Source organism: Nomia melanderi, chromosome 1 (genome assembly GCF_051020985.1).
Source record: "Nomia melanderi isolate GNS246 chromosome 1, iyNomMela1, whole genome shotgun sequence".
Classification (NCBI taxonomy): domain Eukaryota; kingdom Metazoa; phylum Arthropoda; class Insecta; order Hymenoptera; family Halictidae; genus Nomia; species Nomia melanderi.
The window spans coordinates 30,584,118-30,610,638 of record NC_134999.1 but is presented as its reverse complement, the minus strand read 5'-3'; the positions used below and the strand labels follow the sequence as shown (position 1 = coordinate 30,610,638).

The 26,521-nt window shown below is 37.5% G+C and overlaps 1 protein-coding gene across 7 annotated transcripts in view; it reads right to left on the bottom strand.

Annotated features, from left to right (window-relative positions):
- Pgant9 (polypeptide N-acetylgalactosaminyltransferase 9) overlaps positions 1-26,521 on the bottom strand; it is a 442,501-nt gene that overhangs the window by 162,425 nt on the left and 253,555 nt on the right. For all 7 annotated transcript variants that reach the window (XM_076364365.1, XM_076364352.1, XM_076364362.1 and 4 more), the window contains one exon: positions 3,816-3,904. The gene's annotated coding sequence lies outside the window, so the exon portion shown is untranslated. The remainder of the gene's footprint in view (positions 1-3,815; positions 3,905-26,521) is intronic.

The following is a 26,521-nucleotide window of genomic DNA, read 5'->3' as shown; positions in this document are numbered from 1 at the left end:
TGACAACGAAACGGTGCGCTGGAAATTCGCTAACTCGGGAGTGGTTATTCGAGGGTCCATTGCAGCATCTTCTATTTACGCCCATAAAGTATGATAATTAGGTACAGTGCTCATTCCACTCGTCGTAAAGGTTTTCGAAATTATTTACCACCTTTCACCGTGGCTGCGGCAGGGTTTCTAAGGCCAGAGATATTCGTACACCATTGTTGTTTGTTCTCAAACTATAATGTTACTGATGTAATGTGAAGTGAGGAATTCTTTGTTTCTAATATGTCTAAAGTGTATCATAATTTTGGAACGAACGGAAGTAGTACTTGCGACACTAAATTTGTTACTCGAAGTATTATTCTATTAAGGTAATCAAGCTGAAATTAATTATGGTTAATAGCAACACTTATGCTTAAAATAAAAATAATATAAAATAATTTAAAATAATTTAAAATAATATAAGAAAAAAACCAACAGATTATAAAGTTAGAAATTTGTATGTAAACATATATCTTTATAGTTACATACCTCGTGGGAAACAAAATACCAATAACGCTCTTAATAAACTTAGTTCCACGAATGCCAAAAAATGTTCAAGCAATAGCCAAATATAAAAATACTCGCATCGCCGAATATTACTCACAAACAATACCTATCAATAACCTTAAAAACATAATATCCAAATATTCCAAACATTTAAATATATCCCAACAGTTAGCACTAACATTATAAAAGAGTTCGCACGAGTTTCCCGCTGATAGCTCCGCGCGCGGGTGTTGAAAATTACGATCGCGTTGAACGGCGAAACAGAAATCCAGGCGGCCGGGCTGTGACAGCAGGTGTCCGTTTCAATTTACTTATCGCGCCGGACGACAGCGGGACTCTCCGTGTTTAATCCCATCGCGGTCAGAACGCGCGCCCGCCGGAAAAGCGGAAAAGGACAAAAAAAGCGAAAGAAGCCGGAGCCATTCGAAAATCCACCCTTTGTGCGCCGCGATCCTTTCCCCAGACGGCATCCTTTTCCCGCGCAGCCCCATCCCCCTCGTTCTATTTCTTTATCAACATTTCACTCGATTCTTCTGCTCGCCCCTTTCCTACAACCCCGTTTCCGCTTCTCCTTTTCCCCTTTGATCCTTCCTCAACCCCTTCCTCTCCGGATTTCACGCTCTAACATTTATCTCCGCGTTTTGTATTAATTAATCGCTCGCACTGTACCGCACATTTTTTCAATGCGGCCTTGTCTTTTCGTTAGCGAGCTTCTTTAGACTCTCTCGTCTCTTCGTTTACGGTGAATTAATCGTTCTTCGTATGTTAAATACGTTATTCTTCTGGCCTTTGTTAACGGATCCTGGTTTTTTGATATTTCATGTGTCTATCGTGTGACTTTATGTTAAGGTATGGCTGTCCATTTTTTTTTTCCAGGATTTGGTTTGGTTTTTAGTATTTTTCGTGCTCGTGTTATATGTGGTGTTCAATAGTTTCTTTGATTCTTCTTGATAGCTATTTGGAGGAATTGAGTAACTAAGTAATTTTAAATTATTGATACGTTATTGTAAAAACAGGATTATTGGTATAAATAGATAAAAGAATGTCTACTGATTATTAATTGGTACCTGTTCAAATCAATTATTGCATTATTGAAAGATTGCATTATAAACCATAAACTCGAGTATCTAATTAAGAATGTCTAATTATTGAAAATTCGTACACTCAAAACAGCCAAAAGAATAATCTATGTAACCGAAGCTGAAGAGAGTTAATTTATTTCTTAGAATCAAGAAACTGATAACAAAATTTCAATTTATACCGAACGAACCTCCTCAACCACCATCCCTAAGCCAAGTCTCATCAGATCGTTTGCAACTCTGAGCGCCATCAACCACAGCGACCAGAAATTTCCCATCAAACCCGCATTTACACCTTCAATCCGAGACTCCGGATCCCTTAATACCACCCCAACTCTTTCACAGGGTGGGACAAGGGTGGAAAAACCAGTCGTCCCGATTTCGCCGATGAAGCCTTCCCGTCGCCGCCGCCGCTATCACCCCTCCCCTTTTGTTCCCCGATTGAATGGTAGGCTTGATATCAATTGAAACGTTCCCGGACGTCGAGACTCTATCGGCTCGGCCAACAGAAAATTTTTAATGAAAGTCACCAAGGAGTGTAAATGTAACGAATCCTCTGGGGAAAGTAAGGCTGCCGTCACAGTGTCTTCGACTAGTTGATTAGCCAAAGACTGCCAAAAATACTATCAGTAACAAAAAATACAAAACATCAGAAGAGCATATAAAGTTCTTTGAATTGAAATTATTTACAAAATTTAATTTCTCAAAATAATCTAATTTTCGTTGATAAGATTACCAAAGCTTAATAATTAATTGAAGTGATCGAACTGTGGCTTCTTAGCAACCCTATAGTAGCTTCCTCAAATTAAAATTCTTATCAACTATATTTTAAACTATATAATGGAAGACGTTCCTTATAATAATAAACTTTTGAAACAACACTGATTTAATAACTATAATTCCTTATTTTCCATTACACAACTCTAAAAGACCAAGAGCAAAAGAAAAAGTAAAGTAAATAAAAGGCAACGTGTTATTAGTAGCATTAAAATCTCTCCATCCTCAATCAATAACACATTAAAATTCCACCACAATTCTATTAAAATCATTTAAATACATTACACAACTCTAAGAAAACAACAACGAAAGAACAAATAAACTAAAAAGGTCAAGATATAACATTTTCTCAATACAATCAGAAATTCTTCACCCCCAATCAATAACACACTAAAATACTAATTCCTCGACAATTTTAACGAAATCATTTCAATACCGGTGCCACTGTGACGCAGCCTAAGAAGCTGGATGGAAGGAGAGTAATCTCTGACATCTTGTTACAGGCCGACATAAGAAAGAAGCCGTGGGTGGCAGCAGAGAGGGGGCGGAGGGAGAGGACCTCTCGGTGGTCCGCGTTCAATTAAAGCGTCACCTCGCGGAGGAAACTTTTATATGAATGGTTTTCATTACGTCGCAGGACTTATTAAAGCCGTCTTCGCGCGGACATTAATATCCCTCGTCCAGACAAGTTTTGTTATCAGCCGCGTGGCCCATTCACGGACGCGTAATAGGCGATTGTATCATTCGCGGCGGGCCCCGGGCCGGCAGACGCTAACTACACGGTAACCCGGTTATGCGGGAAATTAACGAACAATTTGCTGGTGACAATGTCAGTATTGTCGCGGGAAGACGGCGACTTTGGGGGGGGATGAAACATCTCTGCGGGGGCTGTTTAAAGGTGATGGATGACTCGGGCTGCTTCTTCGGATTGTTTTTCGTTGTAACGTGAATTATGGGGAGCATTGTTCGGGTGGCTGGAATAAAGGACGTCTGAGGTTTGTTTATTTAGGCGTTGAGAATGTTTCGACCGGTGCGAGGACTTTTCCTAATTTATTTTGAAGGCTCTTTAACCCTTTCTTTGTAACGGATACGTGAAGTTTTCGTGAATGTCTTGAAATTGGTATTATGAGCTTTTGAATTTGTATTTATTTATGTGGTTGTTGTATTTGGAAGTTTATAATTATATTTTTTGTTAGTGGTTATTTAGTAATTCGATAGGAAAAAGATAAATTGTACGTTTATTTTGGTAGTAATATTTCGTTTCACTGTTAAAGAATAATGTTTGCAACTGTTGTCAGGGGTTTGAATCAATATTCAGACGCAGGGGGTTGAAATTTACAGTAACCTTATAATTTTCAACGAAACGAGATTCTACTGTCAATAAATAAAACTTATATACTAAATATAAATGATAAAGGCACTTACTTAATGATGCTTCCTCAAATCCACTTTGAAGTTACTAAATTACTTCCACACTGAAGATTATTGTCTTGCTGGAAGTGAAATGCTCGATCCTGTAACAAAAATCAGAAAAAAACGTGAAACATCCATTCCACCGGACGAATAGTAACGGAGGAAGGAACAAAACGATAATGCATCGATGAAACACGGGTTTAACGGTGATATACGTGACGCGCGGTTATATTTGTAAGAAAAATATTGTCATTGTAAATCATGGCGCAGAAACATATAAGTTGAACCGTGTAACAGAGAGGTGTTGCAAGGAAAAGCCAGTTGAATTGGAAAATAAAATATATTCCCATCCACACTCGTGGCACGATAGTGGCATAAAATGTCACGTGCCGTTTCATTCTTAAGATTTAAGCGCTCATAAACTTTAGATAGGATATCCGCCTGCAACCCGCATACGGAGCATATGGTAATATCGCGGAATCTTACATTTCCTAGCGTGTACACATAATCTCGAGCGTCCATCACATACAGGTTGCACGAACATTTCATTATATTCTTTTGCGTAAAGTATCGCGTAAAAGGAGAAGCGGAATTCTCGATGCTGCGTGGCCTCGTTAAAACTAATTTGTAAATTGAGTAATCTACAATAAATTATCGCCGTGAAAGTTCATTAATCTCCCTTCTTGAAGGGAAAGTTAAAGAAATCCTTGATAAAGTAGTTCACAGTTCTACAATTCATAAACTAATTAAGATTTGTAAAAATTAGATAATTCTCTGAGAAATTAGTTTCAATCACCACTGTATATTTTACAATGACATCTATTACATTCACACAATTCTCAATGAAATTACAATCGCAAATTGATCGCTTTTTAATATCATTTCCCGTTAACACACTAGCAAGCCATAGAACATCAATTAAAATTAACAAAATCATTACCAAATTATCGCCAGCGTCGAATATACAATGCTCGAAATACCACTGCTCAGCAAGTAATACACGCGCCGACATTAATTACGATAATACTCCGTACAACACATTATTCTCGCCAAGGTGAATATATTAATAATCACGAACGAGTTTATAGCCGTTTAACGCTGATAGCTTGCTCAGCAAGGGGTTGAACTTCCATTTAACCTTCGATCGCGTTTAATCTCCTAAACAATTCCTTCCACTTCAATATCATTATCAGAAAAGAAACGCCTGTATAAGATAAGGCATTGCGTTACACTCGAGCACAGAGTATTTACACCGCCATTAACTTCCAATAAAGAAAACGTAACAAGAAACGTGTGGTCCATGAAGTGCCGGCATTTCCATCGGTGGAAGCAAGTGTTCTAATGGTTATGGTCCATTGTTGGCGTCTTATAAATGAGAAACCAAGGCTCCGGCGTGCATCGGACTCATCCGTAAATATCGATACCGTTATCGAGGGCACAGCCACTATCCGAGCCGGCCATTTTCTTGATGCTCGGTTCGCCACTTATCGTCCGGTTGCTCGTATCGCCGACTCCGTTAATGCTCGTAGATGCGGCGCTCACGTTTGCAGCATTGTTGCGCGCCGCTTTGTCGAGAAATCCTGTTACCCGCGTATTTAGTCCTGTATCCCGGAACTTTCTTTCTTCCCCCGTTTCCGTGGCACCTTTGTTTCTTCGGATTTTCATCCCCTGTTCCCGCGGTAATTGAACCGGCCCGGCCGACCGACGTTTCCGACGGTAGCTGCTTTGAATAACGATTCGAAGCGACGCGCGATTATGCCGGATGAGACGACCGTTCGCGGCGCTGCTCGATGAAAGAACCTAGGGGACGAGCATTGATTCGATTGTCTTCGATCAGTAATGCGTTGCTGTTATCCGTTTATCGCGGGGTTTACGGAACGCGACGAACTGTCGAATATTGGATTTTGTAAACAGTATCTGGTAAATGTTTGCGTCGATCATTGATCCGTTTTAAGTGTCTCTTTTTGAACCTTTGGTTTTTGTAATCTGAATGAATGAGTATTCACTTTTGCAAGATTAATGGAATGCACGTTAACACTAAAGCTACCGAACAGTTACGTTCACTTCTTGAAATTCCTTTATAGAAACTTCAAGAGTGCGTCTATTGAGACTTTGATTTATAATTCAGTTGGCGTATTGCTAAATCGATTTCTCTAATAGTTTCTCAGAGAAACATCTGTTGTCTGTTTGATAATTGCAAAATGAGGAAATCAGGAATGGGTCATTTTGACCCGTCTGGTAGCTTTAGTGTTACATGTCTGTAGACTTTAAATTCTGGATTTTGGAAAATAATTGATATTTTGATGGGTACTCGGAAATGATGGGCATTTTGTAGATAGATAAAATTATTTGTTTTATGGTATGAAATGCTTTTGGTTGTTTATATTCACGGTTTTATGAAATGATATAGTTAAAAGTTTGTATTTGGGGAATCTATGACTATCACAATCTATGTTTTTGGGTTAGTGATAGAAAATAGAAATTTATGAAATATTTATTCTAAGATTGTGCTGTATTTTTGATCATAGATATTATAAAATTAATGGACTAATTATTAGAAGTTGCTATCGGAGGATCCTTAATTAAAGAGTGAATTAATTAAACTTGTATCCGAAAGAAGAAAATTGTGTTTCATCACCAAAATTAATTAATTTAGTATTCAAGAAGGGAGATTAATTAAACTTGATAACAGTTCTTGTTACGGTGTACGCGAATAAAAGCGACGCAGCGAAACAAGGACAATAATAAAAGTTATAGTTTTTATTTTATGTTCAGTGTACTGATTTCTTTGATTCGCGGTATTAAAATTGTTTCCACAGACGCAAGGTGTTCCAAGGAAACGGAAGTTAGCAGGAACACCTGACGACTGGTCGTAAATCTTTGAACAGCAAGATACTCTTTTTAGAAAAGAAATGGAACCGATCGTTGCAATTACACGACCGCTGGAATTATACTTGGAATTCCTATATTACTTCTCGAATGACCCACACAACCTGCATTATCGATATTCATCGATCACATTACCGTTAGGAGTACCTCTATGGGAAACTGACCCGCGAAACCACAGTGTACGTCAGAGAGGGGAAAATTTCTTGTCCCCGTAAAGAAGTGTCCGATATTAAACCGAGAATGGGAAATTTATTGCTCATTACCTCTCATGAGGTATATCGTAAAATTCATCGTGAACGAAAATAAATTAATGTTTTTGTTCTAAATAAATACACGTATCGTTTATTCGAAAATCAAACATCAATTTGAATAAAAATGCTAGGAAATTCAAACGTAGTGTTTATATAAAGTTATATAATACTTTTCTGTGTTCCTTTGATAAAACAAAAGTATATATCTTTACAGCATTAAAAGTGAGAAGAACATTTGATAAAAGGTACAAAAGGGAACGAACCGTGATAAAGAAATAAATCTACAATATTTATTCTATTTGATGCTTCTCGAGCAAGTTTTTATTAGTTCAGAAAACAATGTCGATTTATTTTATACCTGAAACTCTCATCCAAGTTCCAGGAGTTATGGGGAAAAAGTTGTCAATTTTTATTCATCGCTCGTAACTTCGTGCCCGGGTAACAAACTTGCCAGGAAATGTCAAGCTTTACCATATTAAAAAACCGCGTTATAGGCTTTTCAACGGGGAAAAGGCGATACCGCTGAATTTAATAAAGTATGTAAAATACGATAAAGTTGAAATAATTAAACTTTAATACCGGCAACCTGATGAAATTCTTGATACACGTAACAGTATATTTCACGCCTTTCATTACACATTTATTCGCAGCATTTCATTTGAAAAATTATTATCAATTACTATTAAAAAGAGAATTCTATTAAATATTTTACCAATTTAAAATTCTCCAATTATCCCTGAAGCAACCCAACAAAATCATCAGAATTACCAAATACGTCTAACATTAACAGACACATGTTTCTTCTATAAACAAAGAATTATTTATTCTTTCACATTAACACTAGATTCACAGGCGTTTATTGCACCATTTATTCTATTATTTCCAAAGTAATCATTGCTCCTTCAGAAGAATCCCAGAAATTAGAGATTTAAAAATAGACTGTAATACACATTCACGACAATCGCATCAATAAAAATCAACATTAATTAATAAAATTAAATCTACGCTAAATTGACTCATTCCATAAAGCTAGTGTTAATCCTTTGCACTCAAAAATTTTCCATTAGAAATATTCGCCGTGTTCTAATAAAACATAGACGATCTTTGAAACCACCAAATAAGAAAACACTAATAAATCAAGAAACAAAGGCATTATTCCAACACCCTTATAACAACCCCTCAAATACAACATCTAAAAACTTAAAACACCTCCATCAAACCATCGAAAACCATGAATCATTCAAAAAATCCAATTCAATTTCCCCGCCGAGCGACAAAGCCACTAATTAAATTCGAATCCGTACACCTCTCTCCCACTGGTCGCGCTCCATTCAAACGCGAGCGGCCCGCAGCCTCCGCAGACCGTCTCGGAAATTAGTTCTTAAATCCACGCCGGTAAACAAATAAACCTGCGAGAAGTGTCGGCGGGTGGGCGAAGGAGGCAAACAAATTCCCCAATAATCTCGCGGACGGTAAAAAAGTCACGCCTCTATCGTAAACCCGGAACCGCATCGTAATCCTGAACACCTTCTCGGGTCGCGGGCATCCGTCCCGCGATCCGGGGTTGGGGGGGGGGGGGCGGGCGCGCTGCCATTTTCAAGCTTTCTCGCCCGGGCTATTTCCAGCGTGAAATTATAAACGTCGGTGCGCGCATGCATTTTATACGAGGCCGCGCGAAACTGCTGTGTTACTTCGTTCCGAGGGGCTTACTTAAGGGATGGGAAGCGTGCGCGCGCGGACGCCAGCCCGCAATTTTTCATTACGCGCGCGGCCAAAGGAAGGAAAAAAATATTCGACGAACTGGGAGATAGAGAAAGAGAGAGAGAGATGGGAGAGGGGGGAATAGGTACAAACGGCTCGCTACGCGAAATCAAGAAGGCCACGGCCGGCGGAATTGCTTCCGCGTGTCGCGCAAGCATAATCCCGATGCGTCTGCTTTTCTACCATGTTACAAAGTTTTCCTCTTTTCCTGTGCTGTTTCTTCTCTTCTTCTCTACTCTCCCTCTCTTTTCCTTTTTTTTTGTTATTATTGTTTCCTACGGGCCAGGGAGTTTCGGAATTTCAGGGGCTTCGTCGTCCGTGCCGTTTAATATCCGTAACGGGCGGAGGATTCAAAGGCCTCTTTTCGGGGTGAGCAGCCGCCGGTATTCATCGTTCGTGGAGTCAAAGCCTTCTTTCCGGTGCGGCAGTTATTTACACGCTTAAAAATTAATCTTTCGTCGTAAGATTGAACTTAAATATCTTATCCACCGTCCCGCTGCTGTTGTGAGTGTTTTCGAAGAGTGGGTGGGGAGTAATTTGGATTGACGAAGTTTTGAGGGGTTGTGGATATTGAGTTTTTATCAAGTTTCTTTTTGTTCGATGATTAGAGGGTTCTATTGATGGAGTTAGTGGCGATCGTATTGGGATACGGGAGTGGATATTCTGTAGGGAAGATGGAACAGTGGGAGATTTTATGGAAAAGTGTTAGAATTAAAGGAAGAATTGATGGTTGTAGAAGCGATAAATAATAGACGAAATGGAAAAAGGGTAAGAATAACCATTGAGTCGAGAAATAAGTGTAGTCAAATAATAAGGAACTTGTTCCTTACATGCTTTGTTAAAAACTTCCGTTCTCTTCTTGTTCACCTTTCTTCTTCTGTTTGATAGTATTCATACTTTTAGCAACAGAATTATCTTTTTATTACATACAAATGCATACCTTCGTTACACGAAATACTCCCCCTTCCTTAAGATTGTAATCCAATGAAGTGAATCATCACTATCACTGCAAATTCCTATGAAAACGCCCAATAATCGCTCGTCGAAATCACAAGAAAGGGTGAACGTCATCTAACACACCATAAGGGTTGCGTGTCACCACAAAAAACCGAATCACACAAGAAATACGCACGAAGAAACCACGAGACCACGTGTACGGCGGTACAAGTACCTTCAGAGGAAAGGAGCGCGGAGAAAAAATTCCTGGTTAAAAATGAATCGGGTTCCGCGCCATCGCCGTCGCAGTTGTTTGCCGAACTCTGTTCCTGTTTTTTGGTCCATCGACCCACTCACTGTTCCTTTCAATCGGATACACCACGGTTCTCTTGTCTCTCCAGCCGCGAGAAGCGTTTTCAAAGCGGATTTCGCGGAGCGTGGCCACGCTCGAACGTGATCACAGCAATTTGTCGCAGCGGCGCATTCATCGTGGCAAATCAAACCGATTAAGAGCACCCATGGATACTCGGGCTTCGACCAGCCAAACCGGTTCCTACGGTAACGGTTCAAAAGCCTGATGGTTCTTTTTCCTGCAAGTTTCGTGGATCTTGTGGATTTCAGTCTTTCTGGAGGTTCGAAGATTTCGGAACAAAACCACACAAATGGAAATAGAACTTTGATTATTCGATTTAATGTTAACATATAGTTAATATGTAGTATGTTAACATATAGTATGTAACATAGAGAATATCGTTATTAAGGAATAAACTGCACTAGTTTTTCTTTCGAAGGATAGTTGTAATGTCAGAGCTGATACGAAAATGAAATCAGGATGATCATTCAGAATAGACACGACTGGTATTATTTCTTCATTTTGCAATTATTAAAAATATATCAGACGTTTCTGTGAGAAATTATTAAAGAAATTGATTTAACAATACACGAACTGAATCATAAATCGATTAAAGTCTTATGCAGATGCACTCTTGAAGTTTCTATAGAGGAATTTTGGAAAGTATATTTAACTGCTCGGTAGTTCTAGTATTAAGTTTATGAATTTTGAAAGAAGTCCAATTTGATGTATATTGAATTTTGTACACATTATTTGGTTAGTATTTACATGGATTTTGATGGATGTAATTATCATGTATATTGTAATTGTTTGTTCTTGAACCCTTAATTTTTACGATCCAAATGATCAATTTTTGTAGAAAGACACTGTAGAATAAATGTCTGTAGACGTTCGTAGTATTAATTAGGTGACTAAGAATCTAGATAAATGGGGACTCGAGAAAAAGTTCTTTGAAACATGTTAGTAATATTTTATATATTCTAAAGTATAATCTTAATACCCGAATCATTGAGTCTGTGGATTCTGAATCACCTACATCGCGAAGAATAGTAATTCGATTAATGGAAGGTCCACTGTAACGTGAGACATAAGAAATAGAAAAGGAGTTGGAGCTATTATAGTTTTTACTCGCATTGTAGACATAGAACCGCGTATCTAAGATCACGGAATAAAGTATTACTGATTTCATATCTAGGATTGCGGTAGAAAATATTGCTGATTTCATATCTAGGATTATGAAAGTAAACATTACTGACATGTGAACTTTCATGTGTTTGAGTTGATAACAGTTTAACTCCGATATATCTGTGACCTCCTTTCAGAAGGATGTTTAAATAATAATTTTATTCCGATGTACTACATGATTTCTTACACGATTTCAAAATTGATGTAATAATTAAAATGAATATAAATCATGTAGTTACTATTAATAACTAAAACTAACCTGATTTTAATAACTCCAAATCTATACCTACATATTCCGAATCCAAATTTCCTGAACATAATGATACGCTTCAGTTTTCGATTCCAAGTTGAAGGTAATCGACGTTTTCCAATGAAAAATCACGAAGCGGGGAGGGTAAAGAAAAATAAGATTACCGAAGAACATTCGAACCACCAACCTTCGGTTAAAGGCTCTCATTCGTGGGATGGATCCGATCGGCCGTGGAAAATCCGTTTTCCTGCGCCTCTCGCGTGATTTCGCTAATACTATTTGCGAGCTGAACGACGCTTTGCAAGATGGGAACATCTTTCTGAGTGACTTTATTCCGAGAATAAGAGGACGCCTCGCAGTATGTGTGGGCATGATCGAATGGAGATTATTTTTGAGTTTTGAAAGGAGGCTCTCAGGAGATTCTTCGGGATTTGGTTCTACCCGCTTTCCGAGCCGGAATGGATATAGTTTCACTTAAGTCACTGATAGAATTTTTACGAACGTTTACGTCGAAAATATACGGGATATTTCGAGGCTGAATATTTTCATTCTCATAGTATTCACTTTACTGACTTTAATTCAAGATTTATACAAATATAGACAAGCATGGAACTTGAATTTAATATACTCTTTAGTAAAGTAATATCTGTTATTTATTTAATACTTATGGATATAGTAGTGAAATATGATCGTATAATTTATAAATATTAAATAGGCAATGAAAGATTTATTTATACCATAATTGAAATGAATAAATATGAATAAATATGGATAGATATAATACAATAAATTAAATTTTATGTGAATTTTATTTTATTTGTAGTTCAACGGATTTATTTATGAAACTGCAAAGCAAATGGTAGAATAATTAATTTATTCTTCCTATTAAGAGCTTCATTATATTTAATTTTTCATTTATGTCAATGTTGTTTTATATTTCGAATTTATATGGTTATGAGCATCAAATGATAGAGCATTGCGGAGCATTTATATAATCGAATTAAACTTGACTGATCGTTCAAGAGCGTTTCCTCTCCACTGAGCTATATAATACGATTTGTACGTTTAGAGCAAGCTGGAAATAAGAAACGAAAAATAGAGAGATCACGGTAAATATCAAAGGATATAAGGATTCAGTGGTTCAGAATAACGCAACGATTAATTACGTCTGAAACAGAATACATAAATACACCAACTGAGCTCAAACAATGAACATCTAAATAAAAATGATTAAATTCTTATAATTTTCATCAAATTATTTAGCATGATAAACACGAAGCATTTTAAAAATAGAAAAAGTTGAAACGTACAAATGAATACCGAATTTTCTGTTCCTATCTCTCAAATGTCAAAATTAAAAAATTCGAGTTTCATTCATTAATGCCAATTTTTCATTAAAACGTGTTTACTCTTATTTAGTAATTAAAAGGAGAAGGTCCTCCCAGCTTTTCATTCCTTGAACTATTATTTACGCTATAAATCCGTATTAATAATATACCAAACGCGTATGGAGGTTTTTAAAACGTTCGATAAAAATGATCCAGCGCACATTCGGACTGGACCGAAAAATTCAGTTGCTACGAATGCACGGCTAAATTTACAGACCGGATTAACCTAATGGGTTAAACGTGTAAACGCAGATTCGAGCACGGGAGGAAGATCGACGATAAACCGAATGTGTCGTGTTCTAGTAGACTCAGGCGTATATCGTGCCTCGCCGTGGGGAATAAAAGATCGTTTTTAGATTCAGCGAGATGCATCAGCGACCAGGTAAAGTTGCAACGCAATTTTTATAGACATTATAAAAAGCTGTTATTCTCTGTACTATCAGTTTAAAATATACAAAATGATATATCATCCATGTTTTTAAATATTCAAAAACATACTCGACATATATAATATTCTTTTCCGATTTCCACTGATATTTTCTAAAACAATGTCGTAAGTTTTTTGAACTTCAGAAGTTTATAAGGTTTTTAAAAGCAACATTGAAAGTCAATTATTATTCTGTTACATATTTTTTAATGTTGTTAAATTGGATGTTTATTACCATACTACGAATATTTATGGGAAATCGGTCAGTTTGAAACAATTTAGGAAAATAGGGGTTGAAGGAATTTATTAACCCTTTGCACTCGAGAGGTGACGCTCAGTCACCGCTTGATTTAATACAACAAAACTATGAAGTTGAATATTTACTATTTTAAATTAAAGTTCGTGTTGCTATGCGAAATAATTAAATAAATTGGCTTTGCTCCTTAATTTATCTGTGAATTACCGTTAAATTAGTTTCAAACAATGTCGTCAGTGTCTCATCGGAAAATTTTGAATATTTCCAGTGGAAATCTTTCGAGTGTAAAGGGTTGAAAACTTTGTCATTTAATTAGACGAAACGAAACTCGTGTGGAAATATCTAAACTGTCTGAACACCGTTAACAGTGGAGGTTGAAATAAACGCGAAGATTGGGCAATTTACGTTCGAGTTTGATTAAGAGATCCGTTGGTTTATTCGTTCCGTGTACTGCATTACCGTGACCCGCGTCTGTGTTCGACGTTAACACTCGCGCGACCCCGAGGATGGGGTCATCTTCGACACAGGAATGCACTCGCTGCGATTGCGATCTTGACAGCCATTACTCCTTTTTTGAAAAAGGAAGAAACTTCACGGAAAATCGATTCCGTATGTTGACTCTACGGGCAATTCGGAGGATTAAACGAATATTGTTACTGTCAAATATAATCAAATAATTCGTACATGTATATTAAATACATTCTATATATAATAAATTACTTTATAAGCGAATCCAAAAAAGCTAGATCATTGATTCTGATAAATAATGACAAAAATAAATATACATTTGTGTACACTGATTTTCTAGATTAATTCGGTTACAAAAATAATAGTAATCTGCTAATTAAATTATATAAATGAACTAAAAAATACTATATTAAATTCTAACGGATATATCAATTAAATATCGGCACTGAATTTGTGAGTCCAATAAACACTGAAAAATCGATCATATTTCATCAATTTTCATCAATTTCACCATCAACTATGTATTAGAAAATAGGAATTCAGAACAATATTAAATAAATGTCATAAATATAAAAAAATATAATCATTCCAGTTTAAAAATATTCGATCCCCTGTTCAACAAATGAAACTCATAACTTTATACATTCCCATCTTCGAAAAATAAAGAAAAAAAATGGTAAAACATAAAGTACAAGGAACCGACTCTGATATACTTGCATTTCTCTTTTGACCCATCCGAAACCATTCACAAAGGAGGTCCAATCTGATTCATCACCACCGCTTCAAATCCGTCTCTAAAAATGTAAATCCCGGCTAGATCTTCGTCTTCCCAAACTGGCCAATAAAAATGTAAATCAGCAACGGAATAAATTTAATGTTGATTACGCTCTGTCCAAATTGGAGTCCCGCCGTTCCCCATCATTTAATTCCGCGGCGAAAGGGTTAACAGCGACGAGTCGCTCCACCGCCGGCAAGCATCGGAGTAACAAGCTCTGTGTAATCGCAGCTCAGAAAGCGGCGTGGTTCGAACTGGCTTCACTGGCGAAGCTTATCCTTTTCATTCGTGTCAAAGAAACCATGACGCTGATTATAATAACACCATTGACCCTTTGCGCTTCTATGTCGAATATGAGTCGAGAATAGATTTATTCGAAAGTACTATGCTGTTATACTATTTTTAATAGTATTGGTAAAAAGAATTGTTCACGTTGTTCGCTATTAACTAAATGTCTTTCGAAACACATTTGAAGTGAAGCACTTAAATTATGGAAAAGTAAATGTGAAAGGCACTCGGAGTGCAAAAGGTTAACCAACAAAGTCAAAGATCTTTGGAGTTTTTTGACGTCGATCCTCGTAGTGCCTTATAGGTTTTTGAATATTTTTCTTGTATATGAATATGTTTTTATTATAAGCAAGGATAATTCTGGAAGTTATGCATATTCCTTTTGAAAAATATTATTTCGTATTATAGAAACTTATTTTATAAAGATAATACGTCGATAGATGTAAATGTTTTACTTATAAAATATTTGTGATGAATAAGCTACATTGAAAAATCACGAAGCCAATGTTTTGACTATTGGATACCAAAAAGATTAATTGACGTACAGCTATTGCTTACTGTTCTCAATTAGATATTTTACTAACCAAGCATTAGCAAATTATTAGAAATTCTAATTAAAAGGTATATTGAGTACGATCGGAAACCACACAAAAACAGCAGAAACAAATGAAAACTAGGAATAATCTCATAAACATTAACGCCTTCAGACCTATATCATACAAAATTCAGTTCCACCTAACAAATTATCATCCAACGCAACATTGACATCATCTCAAACAAAACACTACATTCCCAATACAAAACACCCACAAAACTAAGGACACATACACAGTGTCATCATTACAAAATCCTCCAAAATACCAAAGCATTAAACCAGTCATTACAATTATCAAATCTAAATGTTCTAACAATCGAAGATCATCAGAACCGTATTCCGCCAATTCCAAAAACCCAGCTCCCGAAGGGGTTGAAGTCGACCTACTCACAGAACCGAGCTCGTCTGCAAATAGCGGGATCCGAGCGATTGCGGAGTAGGATTAAATGTATTCCTATAGAAAATCATATCCCCGTTTTACGAGATTCCCAGTCAGCCGTCGGCGTTTTACGGTCCCCAGGTTATACAGGCGGCGTGAAATGACGGAGAGCCGATAAGGGTCGCGGGAACGACGGTGTCGTTATTATTAAATAAGGCGTGGCGAAAGAGGCGGCGCGCTGCTAGTCACCGGTTATCACGACGGACAAGGGGAAACCGTGAGGGGGGGAGGAAGGAAGAGGGGAAGGGAGGTATCATGCATAATTCAGCGAAAACTTCGACCCCCGTGGGATAGTAGCCGAAGAGACGTTGCATCGATGCATCCCGGCCGTGGAGTAACGGCACTCTGTCCTTTGGTTCGCGTCACGAACTCGCTCCCTCCCTCTTTCTCTCGCTCTCCCCCCCTTTCCCGCCGCGCTGCTCTTTCTTTGGAATCTTTACCGAGCCATTAACGTCGAACAACTTTTTACGATATTCTTGGAACTTCGCTGCTGCAACTCGCGGAGTCGTAATTTGTTGCGTCCAGAACGCGATCCCTACAGTGTACTTTTATCTCGGATTTATGTGGATCAGTAAGTAACCCCGCGCCGCTATAAAAACGCGAATGAAGGAAGGTTTATTATTGGTAGTATAGAGGGTGAATTATGTAAGTGGATCGTGTTAAGTTACTCGTGATTTATTTTCTACGGGAGTAGCAATTTGCAGGGGCTGGACGAACGCGGAGGGGGAGAGATGCGGTGTATAGTTCTATCTTGGACTTACGGGAATCGGTTAATTACTCTGTAAAGAGTAAATGGAGAAGGGATCTTTATTGGTTATTTATACGGCGAATCGGGTGAGTGAATCGTGCTTGGGTTTTGTATGGTGGAGGTTTGTAAGTTGGAGGAGTGGTGTTTGGGATATGAAAGAGGAGGGTGAGAGATGTATTATTCAATAATGATCGCAAAAGGAATTAGTTGTTGTTAGTTCACAATTCTAAGTGATGTAGGTATTAAAGAATGAATTAAGGAATCAGTTCTTAATCGTAGATCGTTGATAGGTCATTAAACAATCTCCAATAAGTAGAATACTGAGTTACAACAGTTTGATATATGATAAAATTTCAACAATCAATCAAACACGATAATCCATTTCTTCTTGAAATACAATCTGTACCAGACTCAGGAATTCGAAGATTTATCGTTAAGTAAAACCTTAATATCGACAACCAACCCGTTACTTTACCATTCCCTCCGCAACTAACGTTAAAATCGAAATTTTCCTAAATTACATTATGTTCAATAATCAACTAAAAACAGAGCTCCAACAAATCTGCATCAACCACAAATAAAATATGATCGCAAGAAAAAGATATTCAATTTCCACTAGAAAGACAAAAATAATACCGACGCATGCTAAATTCAATAGGAAAACACCATCTCGACTCCCGCTCGTAATTCTAAGGCAAAGTGTTAATGCGAGTCCATATAGGAAAATGAAAAGAACGTTCTCTGGAAATGCTAATTAGAACGTAAGAACGAAAGAGTCCGCGGAGGAGCGTGAATACCGCGAGTACACCGGTTCTTATCGCGCCGACAACAATATCCGCGAAAGGAAAACGTAGGACGGCTCCGAGAATTACGCGGACGCGAATACGCTTCAGAGCGTTCGCCATAAGCAGGCGAGAAGTGCAAGCCCCGTCGTTGGTGCTTGAAACTTAATCCTCCGCGTCGTCGTAAGATAACGGCACTCGGCGCCGCATAAACTTCATTGTCCTCGGGGTAAGCGGCCGTTGCAACACCGCCCCGTCACCCGGCCCGGTGTCTCATTGTTTCCGAACAGTTTGTGACGTCTGAATGACTATATCGTCACGGCTAATTCCCGGTCGTGCTGTTTTTCGGTCGGCACTAGACGAGCTCGTTAACTTCCGACGAACGACACCGCCGAGTACACGTAATTGAATCGCGTGCTCGGAACACGATGGAAAGAAACGGAGTTTCTGGAACTATTAGGTGTAGAAATTCTTTAGTAGTATCTTTCTTTTTAACACTCGATTCACGGGACTCGTTGATTTCACGGGCATCGAATGTTTTGATCCTTTGCGCTCCGTTGTCGCCGCTGCGGTGATATTGTAAGGTAAGTTTTTAACTTGATGAGGTTTTTAATCGAATAATGCTTTTATATATACACGGGTCAATTTGATTCATGAAAAATATTATATATTTTCTTTAAGAAACAACTTAAAAAACGACATAATTGTATATAATTATCTTATAAATGAAACTGTATATCGCAGAATAATAAAATCTTAACAATTCTCAGTGCCATTAACACTAAAACTGTCGGACGAGTCGGAATAACCTATTCCTGCCGTTTCCCTTTCGGATTTATTAAAAAGAAACATGTTTCTCCATGAAATTATTGAAGATTGATTTAACAATACGGAAACTGAATTGTAAAACAATTAACCCATACGCATCATTAAGCAGAATAATCCACACACAAAAACTGTTGCTTGTCACCAAGAACGGAATATTCCGCACACAATTCAGTTGTCTTTGTGTTACCTGCTATATCGATCTGAGCAGATTAATTTCAATCGAAAGCTTGAAAAACTTTCAGTTGAGCATCTCTGATTTATATAGTAAGCTTCATATTTCGAGCGAAGATGCAAATAGGTTAGTCTCAATATATACACTCTTGGAGGTTCTATAAAGGAATTTTAAAAAGTCAATGTAACTGTTCAGTGTTGCTAAGAGAACCATACAAAATCACCATAAAAAGGAACACGATAAACCACCGTTCACATACATCGATGGCTCGACGAACAAAACCAAAAATTACACGATAAGGCCAAAACACAGCATAAATTTCGCAAAATCAAACGCTTTTGCGAGAGCTTCACTTCTGATTTCTGGAGCGCGAGCCGCGGCGCGGGCGGCCCGAAGAAAAATGCGCCGCTATAAAGGATACACCACGGAAGCGATTCTGTTTTGCCGCGGAAGCGGCGTTCATAAATTGACGCTAAAGTTGAAAAATTGTAATGGAGCCGGCGCGCGAATGAATGATGGCGTGCATCGCCGCGAAAAAGATAGAGAGCTTCGGGAACTGCCAGTTGATTAATGTTCCGTCACGGTGACGTAAGAAGGCGGACAGAACACGAAGCCATCAGGATTTAAAACGACTGAACCGGAACAAAAGATAAGGAGGCATGAATGTTTGGAGGATCCGCGCACTCCGTGGAAATCTGCCTTTCCCCGGAGACCCGGCGGAAGGAGGCCGGAAAGAACCGACGAAAATCGCTGTTTACCGTCGCGATTCAAAGGGAAAATCCTCTTTTTCTGGGGGATGAGAGGGGAACACGGTGATTAATGAGGCCCGGTATCGCGTAACCGATACACGAGCTTCGATTCACGATTCCTTGTGTAGGAGAACATCGTCAATCATTATCAGCACCTGTGTTTTTTTCTGATCGCCGGCAAATCGATGGAGATAACCGCGAAAATTTGTTGCTAACAATGTATTACAACCGGAATGTAGTTATTCTTTGTGTGATTTTAATAAATACTGTTTGGAGTTTTTATATGTTTGTGGTGTTCTGTTGAAACATTCTCGAGAGTGTTACGTTGTTTTAATTAATAATAATATAAGAATAAAAGAGATAATAATAATATAATGATAAAGAAGATAATAATAACATAATAATAAAAAAAGATATTACGTGTTCGAGTAACTTTCTTATACGTGTTAAATATCGTTTGACTTATGACGCAATAAACAAGATGAAAGATATTTTCAATATAAAAATTATAAAGAAAGATTCCTAAACTTATTAATAATCAAAACGTTCGTGCACCTTCTTATATAACTACCAAGTAATATTCAACATTGGGAGAATTATAAAAAGAATTTTAATAAAAAGGGAATAGATGGAAGAAAAATAAGGTAAGGAAATTGAAAACGTGAATTAAATAACAGAATCAAAATGGGAATTGCAACAGACACGCATGATAAATTTCAATAAACTAGACTTAAATTGCACTGTATGACAAGAACTGAGGCCACCGGCAAGCGAAGATAAGACGAATTACTCCAATTCGTATTAAAAGTTGACAAGAACTGGTTTTCTGTATCGCGCGCGCGTATGATCGTCCGTCAACGTCAAGTTGGCCAAGAGATCGTGAAAATTCTCGGCGGTGATATCCCGTCTCGGCGAAATTAGAAGAGGGAAAGGTAACAAGGGAAAGACGGATGACCCTGGTGAATGAAGCTGTAGAGTTCGTGGAGCTCAGCTGGACCCAAGGGTAAAATTTGCATCGCGGATCCCTCTTCTGTTGTTCTTTCACTGTTCTCTGAGCCTTGCAATCGTTTCGTTTCGCTGGCCGTGGAAAGCCACGAGACGGCAGGTCCATAATCGCGCTTTGACAAAGGAACGAACAGCGCAATGGCTGTTCAAGGATTTTTTAATTATTGTTAAATTAGTATCTTTTCCAATTATTATTAACACGTTCGCGTACAGTACAAATTTTAGTGAGCCGCAAAAATAGGAAAAATGCGAATTCCGTACTCCGGGGGTTAAAGTGAATTTCAAAGAGTTAAGGCTATATAGAATTAAATTCATGACAATGTGGCTTGTACATTTCAATGTTATAGCATTTATGCCATTTTGCATCACAATGAAAATGGATGCTGTAGCATTCACGTTCGCGAACGTGTTAAATGATTTTTTCAAATTATTATTAAATAATTTGTTAAAGGTATTAGTAAATGGGCCCTACGGTTTTTTCATTTGAAAATTTTAATATCTTTGCTGTTGAAATTTTTCGTGCGTGAAAATAATATCAACTATGTACTGTGCGTTGCACCGAACCTGACACTCTCGCCTTAGTGGTCGAATTTGAAGACGCACGCCTTCTTTGCACGAATATTCAGTTCTGGTATGTGATTGGTTGAGGCGCTCACGCACACCCACCGAGTCGCGCAGCAGAGAGCGTGGAGAGTCGTTTCCGGACTCGCAATTGGACTTCTCGGAGCGACTATATCCACCTTTATGACATCACAAGTGCCAGGTTCCCAGCAACTAACAGTACTTCTCTAATAGATAATACATAGATGCATTTTACATATTTAATAAATATTAAAATTGGGGATTACTACATAGATATAATTTATATCATCATAAACCCTGATTCATGTGTTTTAAGATTTTATACAGTTTACTAAAAAAATTACGTATACAGTTCACAAAAAGAAATATATTTTACTAAAATACGAAATATCAAATCCACTAATGGATAAACGAATACTTTTGTGAGTACTTAACACGTTCAGTGGCGCGTGTACCATATATGGTACATGCCAATTTCTGTAAAAAAATATTTTCAAGGCACACATGCTCACGGATGGTGGTATGCGTTACAAAACAGCGAGAACATAAAGGAACAATGTCAAAATATCTAAAACTTACCAAAAACTTGAGTGTAACTTAACCTTTTATTTAAAAAATCAATACGGTTCATAAGTAAAATATAACCGAAATTTCCCTGTCACGGAACGTGTTAAATGTATTTTAGATTACTTTTTCTTTACAGCCCGGTATAAAGTATTAAGCAGCCATCTCCGACACACTGTACCATCCACTCATTCAGACCTCTAAAGTCGGTCAATCGCAGAAACACCGGAAATAATGTCGAAACGAGACCGTGCCGCGGGCAAAACGCTTTAAAACTTAATTTTAATTGGCCGCCATCTGGCCAGGATTAATAAACCATACGCAATCCTTATCAAACATTTATGATTCGCATCAGAACATCCGAGCAATAAATTGACAAGTCATTCCTCCGGTTTACGGCTTCCATAAAACTGTAGAGGCGCGCGGATCGCCAGCGCGCGCGAGAAAGAGAAGCGAAAAATGGCGCCGGCGCGTGTCGTAAAAAATGGAGTCACGTCCCAAGGATTCGGCCGGAGGTACAGGACGGAACGAAATGAAACGGGAAGCGACGAAAACGCGTAAACTTAGATGGCTTTGTCAGGACGAGGAGTAAAATGCTAGGGAGGAGGCGAATTTTTATGTAGATCAAGCAAAAAAAGTTCTTTCATTGTAGAACTCGAAACGTAGAAATTATTTTAAAGCTGTGCCATGAAGAACAGTGCAAAATATGTTGAGTTCTAGGTAAACCTTTACGTATTTTTATCTATTCTAATTTAAACAAAAGACTTAATTATGCCAAAAGTATGTTTACAAGTTTACTGATATTCATAATATGAGAAACTATTCGAAATATTTTTCAATTTTCCTATTTTAAACAATACTATATAATTCAATATTCTAAACAGTTCAATAAAATTCAATGAAACCTTCATTTTATCTACAAACTAATAATATATTTAATACATTTAATTTTCCTGTTGCTTCGATTCCAGAAAATTAGCTTGTAAAAAGATAAATTTGTTAAATTGTATGTAGAACAATTTTACGGCTTCAAGGTACTGTACGTAAATATCGCTTGCCGAGAATATTCTACTCGAAGGATCACGAAGGCTGAATTTCCCGCTCACAGAAATGCATTTCCAATTTCGTTTTGGCTGGCACTAGGCGAAAAACGAAGAGAAAATGATTTTCACCACGACCCACGCGAAAATTCACAACACCGGCCCGGAAGAGGGAAAACGGTCGACGAAGTCCGACGGTATATCGACGTGTTTGCAAATGTTCGACGCACTGCTCTAACGGGCCGATCCGCAGAGAAAAATTGCCTGTTTCATTGTCCACCATTTTTCTACCGGCGAATCATCCTGTCATCCGTTCATCAACACTGTAAACGTTCGAATCGAGGATGGAACATTTCGTTCACGTTCTTCAACTTAATTAGTCACCGAACTGAAGTTACTCTTCTTTCTTCTGATATTAGGTCACCTCATAAGTAATATCATTTTTATGCTAATTTCTACTGTAAACAATTAATACTCGCGTTTGCTTTACCGTTGATATATTGTTACATATAACCTTTCATCGTTTGACCTTCTACATACTGTATAACTACTACTCTACAACTGTAGAATTAGTCGAAACAATTTCTTATATAAATTTTATAGCTGTAATTTATATAGTAAATGTATTTATAAGAATATTTACATTTGTGAATTAATAAAAACTGCATTGTTATAAAGTTCTATTGAATAAATAGTATTTTTCATTTAAAATACTGATAAACGATAACAAAATATTATAGATTAATATACGAGGAACGTAAAATGCACAGAGCAATTGAATTGAATATTTACTTTCATTAACAAACATCGATATTATCGAGAGAGAAAATAAATGTATTTAACCTCATCGTTTAAATACGTGTTTAACAAAGGAAAACATTCGAAATGGTTAAAATGGTACTTTCATCATTCGGAGTGATAATATCAGATGATTCAGTAAATGCCGAGGAATTGGAAAAAGTATAAATGCTTACAGAAAACATATTTTTTCATAATATCACACATTCCTCATTATTGCATATTCCTTTTTACTCCCAAAATACAATTTACAAAATTGAATGAAATTCAACTCATCTACACAGATAATAGACATACTGCCCAAAATTACTCATCACTTACAGTAGCCACAAACTAACGAAAAATAATGTCGAACAAAAACATAGCGCAATATTTTATTATTAACATTTCCACGCAAAAATTGAAGCATCCTTCACTAAACAAAAGTTATCATTCACCTGAAAAACTAAATAAATTCTGATCTTGCAAAAAAGTGTTGTTCATCATATGTTATTCGTCTTGTCAAACTTCATCTTCCGGTGACGTTTACACCGAATCGTTTCCCTTTATTCGGACGCGCGTAAAACTCTGCTATAAATAGAAAGAATGATATATAAGGAAATATGATGTACAAGGTACACGCACGATTGTTATTTTAATTTCTCACGGCGGGACGATAATTCACGAAAGAATCGTTCGCCAGAAAATATCACGCGAAAAGCATTCTCGTGTTCCCCGATTCCGCGGTGTATGTTCCGAAATTTCGTCGCGTACACGGATTTATTGATATTTCTCTGAATATAAATTGAACATCAATCGCGGTGAATAATTTGTAACGGCGGAAACGGGACACGAAATACCGCCGCTTCATCGCTCGATTTTAACGAGGTTTTAATCGCGAAATTATTCGTTCGAATGGTTGAAAATCATTTTTCTTTTGACGCGACGCGCGTGCGGAGTGTACACGTTTTGTAACACGGCTGTGTAATGCTTCCACGGAACTCTATATATTTTAAATCAATATCGCCGCCGACGCGGAATATTTGACATTCAATTCGTCCACACCTTAATTCGCTCGGTCCCGTGCATCTGTTTACCGTACACTCGACTAATTGATTTTTATACACGTGTACACTTTCCAACCACTTCGTTTACCTTTCGCGAGCGAAACTTGTTTCAGTTTATTGTACCATAATATTTGCGCTCATCGATAGGTGCCTACTGTGCACTGGATCGTGTTTACTGCTCTTTAACAATGCGTAAAACACGGAATCGATATCCTGCAGAATACTTTGAAACATTGATAAATGCTTGAAGATTTTATGAATACTCTGAAGTTCTTTCATTCGAGTGAACGTAGTCTGCACTTCAATTATTGTATTCACTGGGCTTTCCGTTTCTTGGAATTTTTAATTGAAAATCCAACCTTAACCCTTTATAATCGGACTTTGCTGAATCATGAATAGTATCCTACTGACTGAAAGATATACAGACGAGATAAGAAAAATGATTTTATACTTTGAATATTTGATGTGAATTAAAAAAGCATTCAGACGAAAAGATATTCATTAAACGGTTATATTTCTTTTTGTTACCATTCATGAATCACATTATTTCATGCATAAAAGATTATAGAAGAAAAATATAAATATTATAAACATTAACGTCCCTTATGTATCATTAACAACAAAGTGATATTTCTTAAAATAATACAACAATGATAAGCGACAACTATAGATTGACGTGCAGATGTGACAAGAAAATCTAGTGCCATCGTAGACACTTAAGATTAATGGAAACGATAAAAAGACCCCATGAAAGTGGCTTCAATAAAGGGAAAAACAGCTCGCTGTCTCCCTTTTGTAGATTAAGCTCGGTTTCACAAAAAAGAAAGAGGAACAGAGAAAGAGCGTGTCGAACAACTCGATGCAACCAGATTTTCCCCAGCGTTTCGCGCTGCGAAACTCGTTCCGCGTGAAAATGGCTATCGAAAAAGCGGGGCAAGAAATGGTTCGTCATCCGTGGAACGAGATTGCCGATGAAACGTAACATCGTTACGTCCCAGCGGTAACATTTATCGTGGCAGAATGTAAATGCACGATCGCTCGGATAAATGCATTTGTTCGTTGCGCTCTCCCTCCACCCTGACCTCTGTCGCGCAATGTTCACTTCCGTTTCGCGCGGATTAGATTCGAAGTGTCCGATGACAATGATCGCTGCGGTGTTTGATCCTCTCTCCCAGAAAACGATATTGGTAACAAGTTCCCATTCGTCGATTTTATTAAAACAAGTTTTTAGTTCGTTGTGGAAAATTAAAAATTTTAAATCAAACATACTGATTTTAAAATTATGTACTAATAATAAGAAGATGCTAGATTCTGTAATGCGTCGTTGTAAAACTAAGATATACTTGAAACATTGGACAATGTTTTATTATTTAATGTATATTATTGTAAAATGTTATTGACAATAATTGCAACGAAGCTCAGATCTAAGTGAATTCTAATTCAACAATTGCATCTTCTGTTAGTTATATATTCTATAAATCTGATTATTTTAGATTGATTTGATCTAGTTCAATTCGGTGTTTTAATAGTTTCAATGCACTTTCTTCGAAATACGCGTTGACGCGAAATTCTTCAACGCGTATTATTTAATTAATAATAATTAAACAGAAGGTCGGTGCGTTGTTCAGTTATTTTAATTAGTAAATTACATTTTGATAAAACAATTATTAAAGATATCTCTCGTAATATTATTTCATTACGTGTTCATAGCAGCTTGTTTAGTTTATCGGGGGCGGTCCGACGATATGAATGAAACCGTAACAAATAATAGTCATAACAAGGTCCGCTCCGAGTTCGTGTGATGCTAAGCGTCGCGTGACATCGATGCGCGAGCACGAAAACCCAAATTGCAAATGCCTAACCGCAAAAACGGGAATTCCACGGTCGTGATGCATCGTAACATGAAACATTCATTGTACACGGAAACCAGATATTAGTCGACATCGATGTACTGGCGGCCGTGCACAAAGTGTTACGCCCGGTGTCCGATCATCGATACAATTCATGAAACATGCCAATGAAGTATGATACACGGATCAATCCGGGAAATATGCGCGCCGGCAAACCGGGGGAAGTGTTGCAGACATGTTGCATTAGAAATTATTGCGCAAACCTCCATGTTCCCTATCGAGCATTCACGGGAA